The 15,448-nt window shown below is 39.2% G+C and overlaps 1 long non-coding RNA gene across 2 annotated transcripts; it reads left to right on the forward strand.

The window, feature by feature from the left end:
* The first annotated feature begins 50 nt into the window (after positions 1–50).
* On the forward strand, positions 51–9,393 carry LOC147754435 (uncharacterized). 2 transcript variants are annotated; one of them, XR_015316590.1, is made up of 3 exons: positions 51–456; positions 7,585–7,652; positions 8,332–9,393. It is a non-coding gene; the product is annotated as an uncharacterized LOC147754435 (long non-coding RNA). The 2 variants fall into 2 exon arrangements; XR_015316589.1 differs by having other exon boundaries at positions 51–421.
* The last annotated feature ends 6,055 nt before the right edge of the window (positions 9,394–15,448 follow it).

The following is a 15,448-nucleotide window of genomic DNA, read 5'->3' on the forward strand; positions in this document are numbered from 1 at the left end:
GCAACTGTGCCAATAGCTGCTAGGATACCGTTACAATGTCTATTGCCGCAAAGGGACACCACAAGCATACACAAACAAGCCTGGTACACACGATCGTGCACGAACAAGCATATTGTACACGAACGTGCACAAATAAGCACGCTATAGATGACGTAGGTTCAGTGGGAAAATAGCGAGAGGGAGGGAGGGAGGGAGAGAACGACGCAACGTTGCTGTTATTGCTCAACAAAACTCCGCAGAACAACTTAGCAATTAGCTTCAATGGCTGACAAGCGTTTGTGTAGTTAAGACTTGCCAAAGGTTGACCGTCGTCGGCACTGTCCCTAATCAAAGTATAGTTGGTTTGTGTCAGCAAATCTACGTGCGCATCAGCCGAAACATGCAGACGAAACCGGGCACATACACAGACCAAAGCTAATGTGTACGTGTTGATAATACTAGTAATGACGAAGAAATGTATGTGGAACTATTATAGGGAAAATATATTAATTACCGATAATTGAAATCGACTGTAATCATACCAGATAAGTTCTTGTTTTTTTATGCTGCGATATTTTAGTTATTTTGTTAAATCTTGAGATGCCAAAATTTTGCGTGCAGAAAAAAATTTAAAATCTACTTTGTTAGCTTTTTGTCCTAATAGCGGCTCCCGTCAAATCAAGCACTGTTAATTTGCTTAAAATGTAACCGCTCCAAAAAAAAAGTATTATCGTCCTGTACGGAATATATGTTTATATGTAGATTCAGATAATTCCCCAAATTCAAATTCTACTGCAGGTGTAGTGACTTTACATAGTGCAAGCGTTAGGTTAAACGTTTTTTACTTTGCCTTCACTTTATCGTACATATGTTACATATGATAGAATGAATGGGTCCCGTTGTATAAACAAGTTTTTAAAAAGATGGAATTAAACTACCCTGAATTGTGAGATAAGAACATTTTTTCCATTTACAAAACATTTGCGCGCGCGCACGTGACATCTATAATCGTATAAGGGATTTGTTAGGAATTGCGCTGCTGTTTATTTTCCATAGTAAAAATTCATCTTTAATACGACAACGCTGAATAAAGATGTACAGAAAATATACAATGTCTAGCAGGTTGCTCCTTTGCGTCCTAGCTGTATGATATTACGACTGGATAGAAATACTACCAGTGACTGTCTACAATCGAAGACCATACGATTCGAAAACAACAAAACACAAATTATTGTCACGTACGCGGTACGTGGCCATACAACCTTGTAGGAACTCAGATATTATTGTTACAGCAAAATGATGTTAAGCTTAAACATAGACACAATAAAGCGAAGCGTAACGATTCTAGCTAGCTAGCTAGCTAGCTGGTTAAAAATGGGTCTAGTTAGTTCGGGTTTGATTGAACTCGTCTCGAGGAAACGCATAATAGCCTATTTCGGCCAAGACACGATCACGTGTAGTAATAATACGCATTGGTAGGTCATTTTGAGCATATAGGAACGTACTAGAACTACTGACGTTGATTGTATGCTAAGGTGAATAACGATCCATTGGTAATTACAACGGTATTTGCGCGGTACGAGGCTGCCGGTAATACGTGACGTAACGGTAGTTTACATTTGTATAATAGTTCTACATCTGTTCAGGGAAATTACGGTTCAACCGAATAAGAATATGGGAATACTGAGTCGGAGGGTATCATATAGGTCGATGCAATTGATGGCCGGACTGGATGTCAGAGGAACATAGTTAAAATTTCTACTGTCAAAACCGTCAGGTAAAGTCGCGTGAGAGACATGTTTTTATAGCCGAGAAGCCTACTCATTCATATTATATTGATCATATATATAATTATAATAATGCATTGCAGTTGCTATTAACTATCTTCAATGAGCGCTCAGAAGACCATAATTTTCGTTAACAATAGGGATAAATACGTGATATGTTCATACGTAAAAGTAATGATAAATAGAACAAGTTGTAGGAGATAGCCTTGAGAGAAAGGAAAAACTTATGCCAGCGGAACATAGCTCGGCCTTTGACTACTACCATATTTATTGATTGTTTCTCCTCGTATGGTACACGCCAACGCTGAGTTATGGCGAAAAGGAAACAGTATGAAGGCTAACCATTGACTGAATGTAAGCGTTGTGTATATGTCGAAACTCAGCGTTATTACATTAGGAAGGGAAATCAGCAAAGTCATCGAAAAAGTTCAACAACTCCTATAGAAAGGACATACGCAACGTGAATTTTAATCTCCGTGCAATACGGAGACGATTAAAGATCTTCAGTGAAAAGGAGCAGGCCAAGCTGATCAATTGTCCAAGCTTTCTGCATTTAGATGTACGGAAACATACGAATTCTCGAACAGTAGAAAAGGATCAGTGTGATTGCACTACTTTGTAGGTGGCTGCCAAATTCTAACTTTTGCTTGACTAAACAAAAGGCTACGAAACAAAGGGATAATATTTCTCAGTGGTTGGTTCTAGTATTACTTATTCGATATATCGCGAGCTCTACGAGCCGAAAGAGTTTATCGACAGTTGGTCAGGCTCAATAAAACTTTCCACGAGCCAATCCACATAGGTTTTAAATCGCTTCTGTTAATCATCGAAGCACTTCCCAAGGAACTAAGTGGTATCTCAACGGCCCTTGTGAAATTTAACAACGAAGCATTCTAGCAGATAACATTTTTCCGCAATGCTACTGGCGTTAATGTTACCCCTTTCAAGATAGAGCTCTCGTTGATATTAGCAGAATTCACACAGTCTCTAGAAGTGGATGCTTTAAAGTTTGAACTTTCCTTTTAAATTTCAATTAAACTTAAGGCATGTTTTTTTTGTTGTGTCTATAGTGAGACGTGCACGATTCGCTCATACGTGTGTTATTATCATGCCGACCATGGCTGAATCGAAAACTACTCTCCTTAAAAGCGTAGTTATTATTATCGTAGTTATAAAAAAGTGTGTGTGTTTCGTCCATTAGACCGACTTTTCACACTCGATATTGAAGAGAAGCGCATTTTCAGATTTTTGCTTAGCTCTTTTCAACGTTTGTTTATCAGGTGTACTTACTTTTGTAAGCAAAACTACGTAGTTTATAATCCACTCGAAGTATTTTCAGTACCAAAGTTTCAAATAGGCGCTTATGCAAACATACATTTTTGACTTACTTCACTTTTCTCCATTTTAATAAGCTTTCACAGGTCAGATAGGTAATATTAGTTTCTAGATCCGGTTGGGAGGACCTGTGGAGTGCAACTCGGACAGCGTTATTATTGGTGTGAGTAACAGGGAACGAAGCAGAGACAGGCCGTCTTTCATTACAATTGTGAAGTAAATGCAGGGTACGTTTCTGGGCAGCTCGATCCTAAGAATACGGCCCTAAGCAGAGGAAAACGCCTCGGGCATCGACACAACATGGACCAGGAGAAGTGCTTAGCGTGCAAAGGAAAGTCGAAGTGGGAAGCTCGCCGATGGCAAAAGAAAAGTCAGCCAGTGTCGAGATGAGTCGAATGGCTGCACAGACACTTTAGAGAGAAGTGCTAGAAAGGCAAGGACACTTGTGAGTAGCAGGACGCGTGTATGTGCAACAACTGTTGTGTAAAGCTTGTGCAAGTTGAGCGGTCAAATCAGTCGAATGACGAAGCCTATGCAATAGATGGAAGCAACAGAACTATAGGAGCATGCTACTGTTACGTATATTAGAGTATGTTCTAGTAGATCGTGTACCAAGTGGCAAAAAAGTTCCATTCACATATATACATATATACTAGATTGACAACACGTATAATCGGGCTCTTGGTTTCTAAAAACGGACAAAAAATTAGTTTAGCCTAGCTGTGCTGTAGTTATTATGTAAGTTGATATTGTATAAAACGTTTGTATTTAAGAGATGGTTTGCGTGGGCGGTAACTTGTGTTAGTGTTTGCCAACTCGACGCTTTGTGGTGAAATCTACCTTTATTTGAGAGCAATCAATTGTAATCTGATGTGTTTTGGTTTTATATGAACGTGTGCGTAATGGTACATGCATTGCTCGGCTTTATGACCACCAGTGTTGAATTTTATCAGTCCCACATTTAGAGTCCCCGCTGACCTTCGTGCGCGTGCAAACGACCTTGCTCAGTCAGTATTCCTCTCGGCCGCTGCAGTATAACCCTGATCCCTGCAGTCTGTGAATGTTTCACATGTATATACGTTACGCATTTCAATAAAATATCCTCTATTCCGAGAAAACCGATGTAGCAGGTAAACAGGCTGTCGGCTTCTCGTTTGTCGCCCATAGACATGCAGTCAATGTGGCTAGTAATGAATAGCATATACGGTCTGTCCTCTCCTCCGGAATTTCTGCAGGAATGTATTAAACACACTGCTTACTTAAACGTATTTGCTTTATGCTATAAAACTGTTTTGAAAATAGTCCTGGTCGAAATTAATGCATGTTTGACCCTAACCATCATTCCTGCATCACGCCAAATTAGTCCGGACAGTTGTCAAAGAGAAAAAAATCTCACGACTAACCCTCCGTACTCTGTTCGTTCTTTTCGAGATCCTTTGTTTTTTCGAAGATTCCACTCCGCTTATGCGCTCTACTTCTCTTCGTTTCGTCGCTATTTTCGATTTCGTGATCCCCCTTTGTTGTCCTGTGAATTTCGTACTCCTGACCGGTTCTCCCTTCCGTCTGTCTGTCCTTCCACAGACGAATCGAGCTACGAGAAATTCACTGTCACTGCGGACCCACATGGCCCACTGAGCTGAGCTGGGTCCCGTCGGCCCTTGTAGCCCAGTAGTGCACAGAAAAGTGAGACTGGCTTTGTACAATCGACGCTTGCAAGAGTAATGTACTACGACGAAGATTTCCTATCTGACTTACTCTGTTTTTTTCGTTGTCACTGCTGTCTCGAGCTTCAAGCCGCTATCGTCGATGGCTTACACTACCTTTCGGCCTGGCTTCTTCTTTCGTTGCTCGCCTTTTAAAAAAAGCTTTCTTTGCAAGAAACGAAAGAAAGTCCTTAAATCACCGTGTATGGCCGGATGAGGACTCATGAGACCTTCGTTAATTCCCTGTCTGGTTAGCGTATACACTCGTTTGCACATAGGTCCACATGCACGGTCACAGAGGGGGGTTTCGCCTTTTTGCCTTCACCGTCCTCCTTTGCTCCGAAAAGGAGAAAGAACACGTGTGCCTGCTTTTGAGCACCCTGAACGGCATTGAACCGTTGATTTCAGATCATAGCCGTCTGTTCTGCTTGGACACTGGGGGGTGTCTCCAGGGGTGTCGGTACCAGTTGACGGTAGTCGTTTCAGTTATGCTCTGCTTATCATAATGTCCTGCTAAAGCACGAACCCCAAAAATAAAATGTAAAGCATCCAAGAATCTGTACGGCGAATGCAGGCATAATTTATTGATATACTAAGGATAAGCTTGTTCATAACGGATATAATTTTCGTTAGAAAACAATTTTACGTCAAAATCAGAAGCCAAGGAGAGACAATAGGCTGCTTTAAAATGCTTAAACTTCACAGTCCAATTGACATAGTTCCGTCAGATTCATTACAGTTAAGCGAATTAGATCGAAACTATTTCCGTACGCTTTTCCGAACGCGTTCCGTACGCTTCTACCAAGCCTCAGACCGAACGCAAACGTTTTTATTAAATCTAGGCTCTTATATAGTTTATCTTGTTATCTATAAGGGCAATGGACCCAGTATACCCGTGTTCAAACAAACCCATAAGCTGCCTATGGGATCAGTTATTCCTCTGCAGATATTCACGGGGAGCACTCGTTGTTTAAGCCATGTACACTAATTAAAGTGCGTGAAAGCATTGTACATTCGAGTTCAAATCCGCTGTCAAAAGTTATTGAGACAAAAATGAGAAAAAATATCGAGAAAAAAAAAGCCCTTGCCATATTGAGTGGCAGAAGGATCGCTTTTTGAAAAGCAACAAATCGACCTATAATGCATGTACATACACATGCCCCCCATCAATTTTCGGAGTGACCTGATAACATTTAACCAAATTTTCGTACGCCGGTTTAGTCTGACTACAATGCGACAGGTATGCTGGCGAAAACGACATTCTCAGGCGTAAAGTTTTCTTTTAGATTTAGTTTAACAACTGTTGGAAGAGCTATTACTTTTTGAGATACGTGAAATCGTTTTTGTACTTGACCTTTTTTGTGGGAACGCTTTCTTCAACAGCATGGCTTTAACAGCATCGAGGGCTTTAAAAGCTTGACTGAGACAATGATGTCAATTGAGTTGATAGCCAAGGAAGCTTATTAATAAAATTATTTGGGACAGTTAACAAGAACAGCTTCCTTCTCTGCGTCAAATATACCGGCTCAGTTCTTTAATTTTAAGCAGACAAGTTTAAATATACTGTTAAATATATTCGGAAGCAGCTTTAATCGATACTAATATTATAAATAGCTATGACATTGTTTTTATTATTTATGTTAATTATTATAATTATAGTGTTCTATTTACCCACTAACACTATCGCTTCACATCTTGTATAAAATTATCCTAGGTCAAAACCAACACAAGCTGATAGCTTGCTTAAACATTCGGTGGAAAAATAATCTGAAATAGCTGATCTAAAAAAAAAAAAGAAGAAGTTCATCCAAGCAGAAACTTACGCGCACGAAATACTATGGTAACTTTAGTTTGCCTGCATTTTGCAGATCCGCATGCAGATCGATGCGGTGAATAGTTGTTTTGTTGTACTCCAGTAGACGTCCAGGTCAGCTTACCTGTTTGAGGAAAACGGCCATTTTTACCGATCCTCAAAATACGTTCCTTCTATGCGACAAGATGACTGGTAGGAAAATACGGCCTTTTCGTTCTAGCCTTTTGACAAATTTGTTTGCTTCTACGCTCACCATACGAGGTTTTTATATAGACAGCGGTTGACATCTAGCAGCTATGACAATATCATAGGCCTCTCGTTTAGCTATCGTCAAACATATATATATATATATATATATATGTGGGCATGTATATGTTCCTCTTATGAAATCCTCGTGACAAGTAGCTCGTCAACAGACGCTGACGAAGCTGCTTCTTTAACGAAGATCTGCGCATCGGAATGAGACAGATACTGCGTTCGTTGTTTGTCTGGGTTTCAACAGATGCCTGTCTATAAAGCTATGGCACTAGTTCTCGAAATAGGGATACAACAAACTATCATATTTGCCTGGATACGTCATTGATATAGCTATTAATTGTACTGCGAATAATTAAGACGCCTACTTTAACTCTTTTTTTTTTTTAATCTTAAATACGTCATTTTATTTTTATATTTTGGCTCTACGAGATTGTTTTTTTCCTTATGTTTATCTTCGATAGTTTTTGAGTGATTGAATTTTCTAAGCAGATATTTAAGCAATGAAATACTGTCGGGAGTTCTGTTTTTCAGTTTCTTTTTGATCTGTTTATTCTTGAAATGTTGGAGTACACTCCAGGACTGCAACGAGGCGAATTTAACAAAATTACCAGATATAAGTATATATTATCTATAATATAAAATACCCAAATCCTGTAAAGGCAAAAGTATTCGTATACGGTTTATCGATAAAACAAGCAAATTATTACAGTGTATTCCTTCGAAGAAGACTCCCAGCGTCGACCTGCGTTGTGATTTGCATCTATATAAAAGGGAATTGTAAGTATATCCTTTGTTCTTGCGTAAATTGCGTTACCGCTTGCCTACAAATACATTAATGGGATTCTTTATAGTAGCGGTAAACAGCTTTCCCAGTCGGAGTCTTGTAGGAAAGCAACGTTTCCGTAACTCTAATTCTGCAGATGCAAATATCTCACGTAGATTAACAAAGGAATCCTTCTTAACTGAAGTCGTTTCAGATTTTGAATATCTAGATTTTTATTTGGAACTATTTATCCACTTGTTAAGACAAATAATAGTATTTTTTTTCGTATAAAACCGCAAATCGATTTCGAGTTTTAAATCGTAACGGCTGTTAACGGTGGCATTTTCACTTCCCCATTACCGAGCTGTACAATCTTTGTCAAATTTCGCAAATTGTCCATCCGTATCAATAACTTATTACATTAATTTTTAACTAATACCATTCGGTCTGGCTAGCTTTGACCTATTAAATTCTATATAGATAAAATGTAGTAATAGCAGCAGCAGCAGCAGCAGCAGCTCTTCTACAACAGCCTTAAAAACTTAATTAATTTTATATAAAACATATGAAGGGGGAAACAGGTACCGAATGCCTATTAATTTATTAAAATTACAATTCAAAAGAGCACTTTATCAAGTACATATTTATCATGGAACTAGTAAAATATCATATTCTGAATCTATTTTTTTCCAGCGCCGCCGTTCGACATTTTATCAGACTCCATAGAACTACTACCAAGTTCATAACTATTAATGACGATACTATAACTCCGCCAAGTCCGATGAAACAACACTAGCTAAGCTATCTACAATGAGTGGCCTCGAGTTACACATGTAAATCGAGTACGAAAATCTTTATTCTGTTAGTAAATAAACAAGCATAATATATGACGAGAGGAAGATTATCCGAACTATCCGATCAATCAGAAGAAGCCAAATATTATTTTGATCTTAACGGCATTGGCTTACGTAACGAGCATCGAAAATATTTTGTTACTAGCATGCCGTACGATACACACGTTTACGGAAACGGCGGCAAGCTCACCGCAAAACAGCAAAAAACACAAAGCATGTAATTAGCTAACAATTCCGAACGTTATCATCCTAATTATATGTGACAACAGAAACTAATTATCTGCAAATATTGTGTAAAATCATTTACGTTTTTGACAAGCACAAGGGCCATTATACCTATAATTATTATAAGATTCGATATGGAAGCTAGAAGATCTACTAACAAAAACGATGCGAACGGATGCAGTTATATGTGGTATCTTCGTAAACTTATCACGCCTATCTTCAGATGATTCCGAATAACCTATAGCCTTATATGTAGTCAACAGAATAAAGCTAAACGATGACTCTTGTTATAAGATAGAAAGCTTTTGCTATAAAAGGAATAATGTGTCGGTATAATCTCATAACCGACAACAATCCGTTAATGATAATATCTAAACTTGATAGAGTTCTATTACCTTCGCTGATGGTATATCGCAGTAACCTAATTAAGATAATAAATGCCCAGAAGCAAACTAGCATTAAAACGCTGAGCTTCTATCGCGACTACTGCAAAAAAGTCAAGGGTTCAATCAAACGTTTATAATAAATAAGTCTGTGATGCGATTTTTCACACAAAACAACTTATAATATTATTTTGTACACGAAAAAAAAGTCATATGAAATACGAAATAAGGAAGCTATAATACAAGTTACATACACAATATGTAACTAGATAACAAAGAGCTGAAAAATTCAAGGAAGCGCTATCATCTTTTTCCTAATGTCTTAGTGTATATATATATATATTATAGTAGACGAAGTAGTAACCGAAGCAAATGAAATATACACATTTATGATACTCTGCAGTAGAGTAATAATAAAAGAGCTTTATAAAGAAAATTTCGGTTGGATCAAAATCTAAAAAACAATAGATGATCAGATCAACGGGGTCACAGGAATTGTACAAGCTGTGTGATAGATCTGCTCTCAAGCTCGAAGTTCATGAATAGGAAATGCCTAAAGAGTATTCTAACAAATTGAAAATGAGCGGTGCTAGACTCGATAAAAGCAACTATTTATTGATTACTGTTGACGCTTCAATTAACTGGTTGGCAGGATTCCAAAAGCAAAGCACTGCCTCTTAAGGACCTACACGGGATTCGGATACTTAAAATTATTATACCTGAGAGTAGGGCATAATTTATTGGCAAGCGATTTAGGTAAATTCTATCTTCGAAGGAGTGGCTCGTGTCAACCCACACCAAGCAACGCAGCTGAGCACGCTATTCATACTGTTAACTAAAATTCAAAACGAATGATGTCTAGAATTGACTAGGCAGACACAAATTATACTTACATTATGCCTACATTTATTACTGAGCGATGTTCGCTATATGATACGTTTTTCTCACAAATCAAACGGTAGACCGCCCAACTCCTAAACCCTTTTGTGGTGCTTCGAATATGGCTTTTGCTAAAAGGGAATGACGATTACTTTTCCTAGCGACTGACACAGCGCTGCCTGTAATCATTCGTATATATAGAAACAAAACAATACACAAATATCGGCTTGAAAGGTTTTCGGACTCACGTTTTTTCCCCATTGCAGCAGGGAACAAAGTCGACACACTCACATGACTCTGCCACTCCATCGTAACTGTCTAATTCAATATCAACGGCCAACCAGCCAGCAGCTTGGCCACTGCTTTACTACGATTAGGAACGTATGGTCGATTCGGAAAGAACTCGTTCGATTGAGTTTTCTCTCCGCCTTTCTGTCCATTGGGTTTCTTAGCTGCTTCGGCTCTAACTATGCCCTAGGGAACGCACGTTGATTAAGCTTTCTCCCATTTGCGAGGAAGGCAGTCTTACAGACATCTCCATCATCGTTTGCCGTCGTACCGCTCTGTGTTGGTCCTAGATTCACGGAAAGCAAAGGCTTGGAAGAGCCGGGCCAAGGAACAGGCACCCGGAAGCGAAAGACCACTATTATGAACTAGGTCTTTCTGATGCCATCATTTCAAGATCTGTGAGCTTATTCGCTTTTCATCATTTATGTCCCACGTTTTCATCGCGGCGTTTCACCTCATAGCCAGTATTTCCGTTAAAGAAGTTATGAAGGTCGCATTTCTCTGCAAGGTCGTACAAAACGACAGAGATTCCCACTATGTGCAGGTAGCTTGCCACTATAAGCTGTGGAGGTGCCAAATACAAATTGCTTAGGGATATGCGTTAAGAATCGACGTTTAACTTAGTTTACCTCTATGCATATGTGAGAAATGTATCACTGATCGATCTGGAAGGTGGCTTCCAGTCAGATTATGTTCACTCTGGAGAAAACTCAAACTGCTGGACCTAGCCTATGTTGGGGGCACCATTTTCCTTCGCATGCTACATTTAGACGGTACATGGTTGATGGCCTAAAGCGAAGAGTCAAGAAGAGAAACACATGCAAGTAGATAATTAATTTTTAGTTTTTCGAAAAGGACACTGTTTCTTGCCTTATTTTATAGTGATGTAGTGAGAACAAGGTCTACGGCGGTTAGGTTGAAAAAACGGGAAAAATTTGCAGCCTGACTAATCGTTTGTTTTATCTTTCAGGGCCTACCTATGAGCAGTAAATAAAAGGTGCCTGGGCCCGAGCTACGTTAGCGGAAAACGTATACACTTTAGTGTAAAATCAATTATTGAAATAAGATGATTTTAATAAACAGGGAATGAATTAAAAGATAATTTAGTTTACGATCTGCATAGCCCCATACAAGCTGAGTCAATAAAAGCGCTAAAATAAACGTTCGACTGTGTAGCAGATTTCGTATCATCATCATCAGTGTATAATCCCGTTGAGGTACGAGCGATTCCTTATTAAAATAACGAAGTATATTAGCGTTAGGCAAGTACGTCGAAGTATTGCACTTCATTTTCGCTCGACGTTGATTTTAGGATGGAGGCCCTTTAGTCAAAGTAACAAATTTAATAATAATACCAAAGTCACTATAACAGTCATAATCCAAGTAATGAAAACAGGCGTTTATATATCTCGGGATGTCTATCATATCCATCCATGTGTACCTATTGATAAACAGAACAATTAGAATCAGCTTCACTCGACTGAATAAAGCTTCTTTGATATGTTCCGAGAAGAGCTCTCATACCGCTGAGGTGGTTAGTTGAGATCTGACCTACGCCGATTCAGCCAAGAGCAGAAGACCCGATTTGTACGAAGGAGATATAAAGCATAAAAAAGCGTATAATCTGTCTGAACGTTCTAGCTAAGGTAAGGGAAGACAAAGATCGTTACGAAGACAACGTGACCCTTTCTCTGTGAGCTGATGGACAGCACGCCTTTTGCTTGGCAATGGCTTGGCAGTGCCATCATCTTTTGAGAGTGTTATACTGTGGTGTTATCTTCATGAAAATTCTTCATATGAGTCAAGTATGAAGTAGGTCCTTATAAACTGATTTGAATAATTTTCAGTTAGCACAAAGGCGTAGATAAACGCTACTATCAAATTTAGAATAAATTTAGATAGACCACACATTTCTAGTATCGGGAATGTTTTCGACAAGAAGGATTTGCTTCTGTAGATAAGCATTTAATACAGAAAATCTCGTACATCACTTTAGCACTCTACTTGTGACAAATGTTAATTTAGGACTAACAGTAATTAAATATGATCAGGTAGGTGCGCCTGAAAAAATTGTATTTTTTTAATTTTTTTAAAAATTCTTACGCATTTCTTCACACACAATGAAAAAGATATATAATGATGTCAATTAAAATTTAGCAATTTTAGTTTTTAGCGAGACTAAGACAAAGCACAAAAAGTAAAGCACGATAGGGGTGGTGTCTAGGCTAGTTAAATACCTGTTTCAAGGGTACCAAGGAGCGCCGTCCTAAACCCCACCAATGACACATTGATCCTACGCAATTTGTTACTACAAACACAAAAACGCAAAACAAGTTACTAAGATAAAGAATTACATTGTAACCAAAGTCGAACAACAAACGCTAATTGAAAATGACTCATCTTCTGTTAAAAATACGACCACAGCAAGCCGATGATTAAAACTATTGTATAAACACTGAGCACCTGCTGGACAATATGAGCCTATTTGAGCCACGAAAATTTGAATAACAAACCCTTTTGTCCCGGGTACAGTTGACCTAGTAGGCAAGAAAGGCAGGACATATGTTTTTTCTTCAGTCGGGCTGACTACTGAATCTAATCAGTTAACCTCGCGTCCTACCGTTATCCGAGGCTAACAAGACGGTCAATTTAAACGAAGTGAACTCGCATGCCGGCAATCGAACCATGTCGTGCAATACGTACGACAACTGGTGGCATGGAGTCATTTTCCTTCGGAACTATAGACACTGGCGATGTTTACCGAATTAATTAGAGAAATTTAATTGGCCGCAATAGCTTATGAGCGTACTCTTGAAGATGTCCGTTGTGTTCTATCGTGGTAATTATGCGTATTCATCTCTTCATTAGCTAAGCATTCAATGATTGGCCACTAACATCGGCCACGTATACCTAATATACATTAGTTATCTAATGACTTAGTTTTAATCACAGCTAACGGCCAGTCGCCACTCATTACAAGCTGTCCATGTAATGGAGATTTATTAGCACTACGCCGTACGTAGATTAAGACTCCTAGCCAGGACGGCCGGCCATCTTCCGTTGCTTCCGATATAACCTGTCTGAGTGGTGAAGATTTCGTGTGATGAGGCAGCCTGTGAGGGCAGGCGATGAGATTTGTTCGCGGCACAGGTCCAGGTGGACGGAAGATAGTTATAAAATCAATACAAACCCACGTCTGGCAGTGTACATCCGCTCACATCAGTAACGCGCCAGGAAACAGATTATTGTTAGCGACTCACTGCAGATTCCACCGCGGTTGAGCTATCAACATTACGCTGAAGCTCAAGAATAGATATTAATACAATCTGAGTTCAATATACATTTCTACATGTACAGATAAGGTAATTGCTTTTAATTACTTAATTTTTGTTCGCAAATTTATTGACTACATACGCGCTTACTGCCTCGACAGGAGGCGAGATAAAACTCCGCTTGTCTCTAGCGGAACGGATCAACGTGGCATGTTTACCCATTCCTCTGACGATACATAGAGCACCGACAGGGTCACGTGCAATAACCAACAACAGTATCGTCAGGTAGTAGCGGCGTACGCAAAAAAACCTACTATAGAAAGGCTTCTACTTTGTTATTCGAGAGCCATTCAACGAAGGTAGCTACCGGCAAAAGGGCTTGAAGTGAGAGAACCATTTGTGCCCTGCACTCTGCGTTCGGGGCTCCCCCTCGACCAAAATGATAGGCATGCATCGTTCGTTGTTCGGAGCGCGCGGGAGCGTTTGAAAAAGGTGTTGGTGGATGCCTATGCGAAAGGTGGAAGTCGAAAAGCAAATGCCGCGTTTGCCTTAACTCGAGCACCCTCCCGCCTATACGTTTTATAGCCTGTGGAGCAGAAGCATTTGTTACTCGGTGCGTCGTTGTGCTCAGCGTAAAATTACAGCGACCCTCACAATTGTTGGCGATGACAAGAAAGGGCGGTTTTAGTGATGAAAGTGGCACACTTTTATTCGTACAGTGAAAAAAATAGCGGTAGTCAAAAAACGTGTCTGAAAACAAAGCTAGCAGCATAAAAATGTTTAGGTCCTGTGAAATTGAATAAATGATAAAAGTTATGGGCTGTACCACGAAGATTCAGACCGTGCTAAGCCGTCGCTAAGAAGGCAAGAACAAGCTAAGAGTAAAGCGGTAAGCGTTTCGCCTGAAAGATTGTTCAGATATGTTATGACGCCGATGATCTAGGACATTGATCAGTAATTATATTCCTCTGATATAGGTCATTCGAGTACACGTTGCTAATGTGCATAATGGTACTACGCTCTAAGCTGTACGATTTTGTACTGTGGTCCACTGTTTTACTGAACTTGCTGAATTAATTTTGTCGTCCGGTTCCGTCAACCAGATTGTGCCACATTTTAGTTTCTGTACTGCGATGTATTAGAGAAAGCTCCGATATGCAAATACGTCTGTGGTAGCAGCACACGCAGCTACACAGTTTATGCAAATAAAAGACGTTATCAAGCCTGTTATATGGCAACAGAGTTGAGAGCTTCCTCCAGTTGTACAAAAATGACAGGCTTTTTGCGATATAAAATCTTGCCATTATAACACAGCCATTTCATGCATAAACCAACAGCAGGTACCTGACAAAAACGAAATAATCAAACAAGGAGCTTCTCGGCTCCTCTGATTATCGAAGGCAAGATCTAATGAAGAAGTTTCCCTAGTGTTTTCTTACTGATGATTAGATGATTTTTTTTTGTCTAAAAATAAAGGCTACGCGGCTCAAAGGTTAACATTGGTTTCTATTTTTTCTTAGTTCTTCCTGAAGACGATAGGAATACCTTACGTTCGTTTGTTAAAACTTAATGTGACAATACCTATAGCTACAGGTTCTGCAGTAACATTGAACATCGGTAAGACCCAATAGTGAACAGCAAACGAGATTTGTAAAAGGCACAATGTAATGGCATCAGGGGTATTTTACTTCTTGCTTATTAGACCGACCTGAATATTCCTAGATAATGTTGAAGAATAGATATAGCAATGATAAGGGTAATAGTCTTTTTTAGCTTCAAACACTACAATTCGCCAGGGAACGGCACGATCTTTGAACCCAAAGGTGTAGCTCAGAATCGTAAAATGCCTCCTTTAATGTACCACATCTCATACTAATGGAAGGAAAATTCTATAAAAATAAAGTTAGGC

This window comes from Varroa destructor, unplaced genomic scaffold, assembly GCF_002443255.2.
Source record: "Varroa destructor unplaced genomic scaffold, Vdes_3.0 BEIS01000007.1, whole genome shotgun sequence".
Lineage (NCBI taxonomy): Eukaryota > Metazoa > Arthropoda > Arachnida > Mesostigmata > Varroidae > Varroa > Varroa destructor.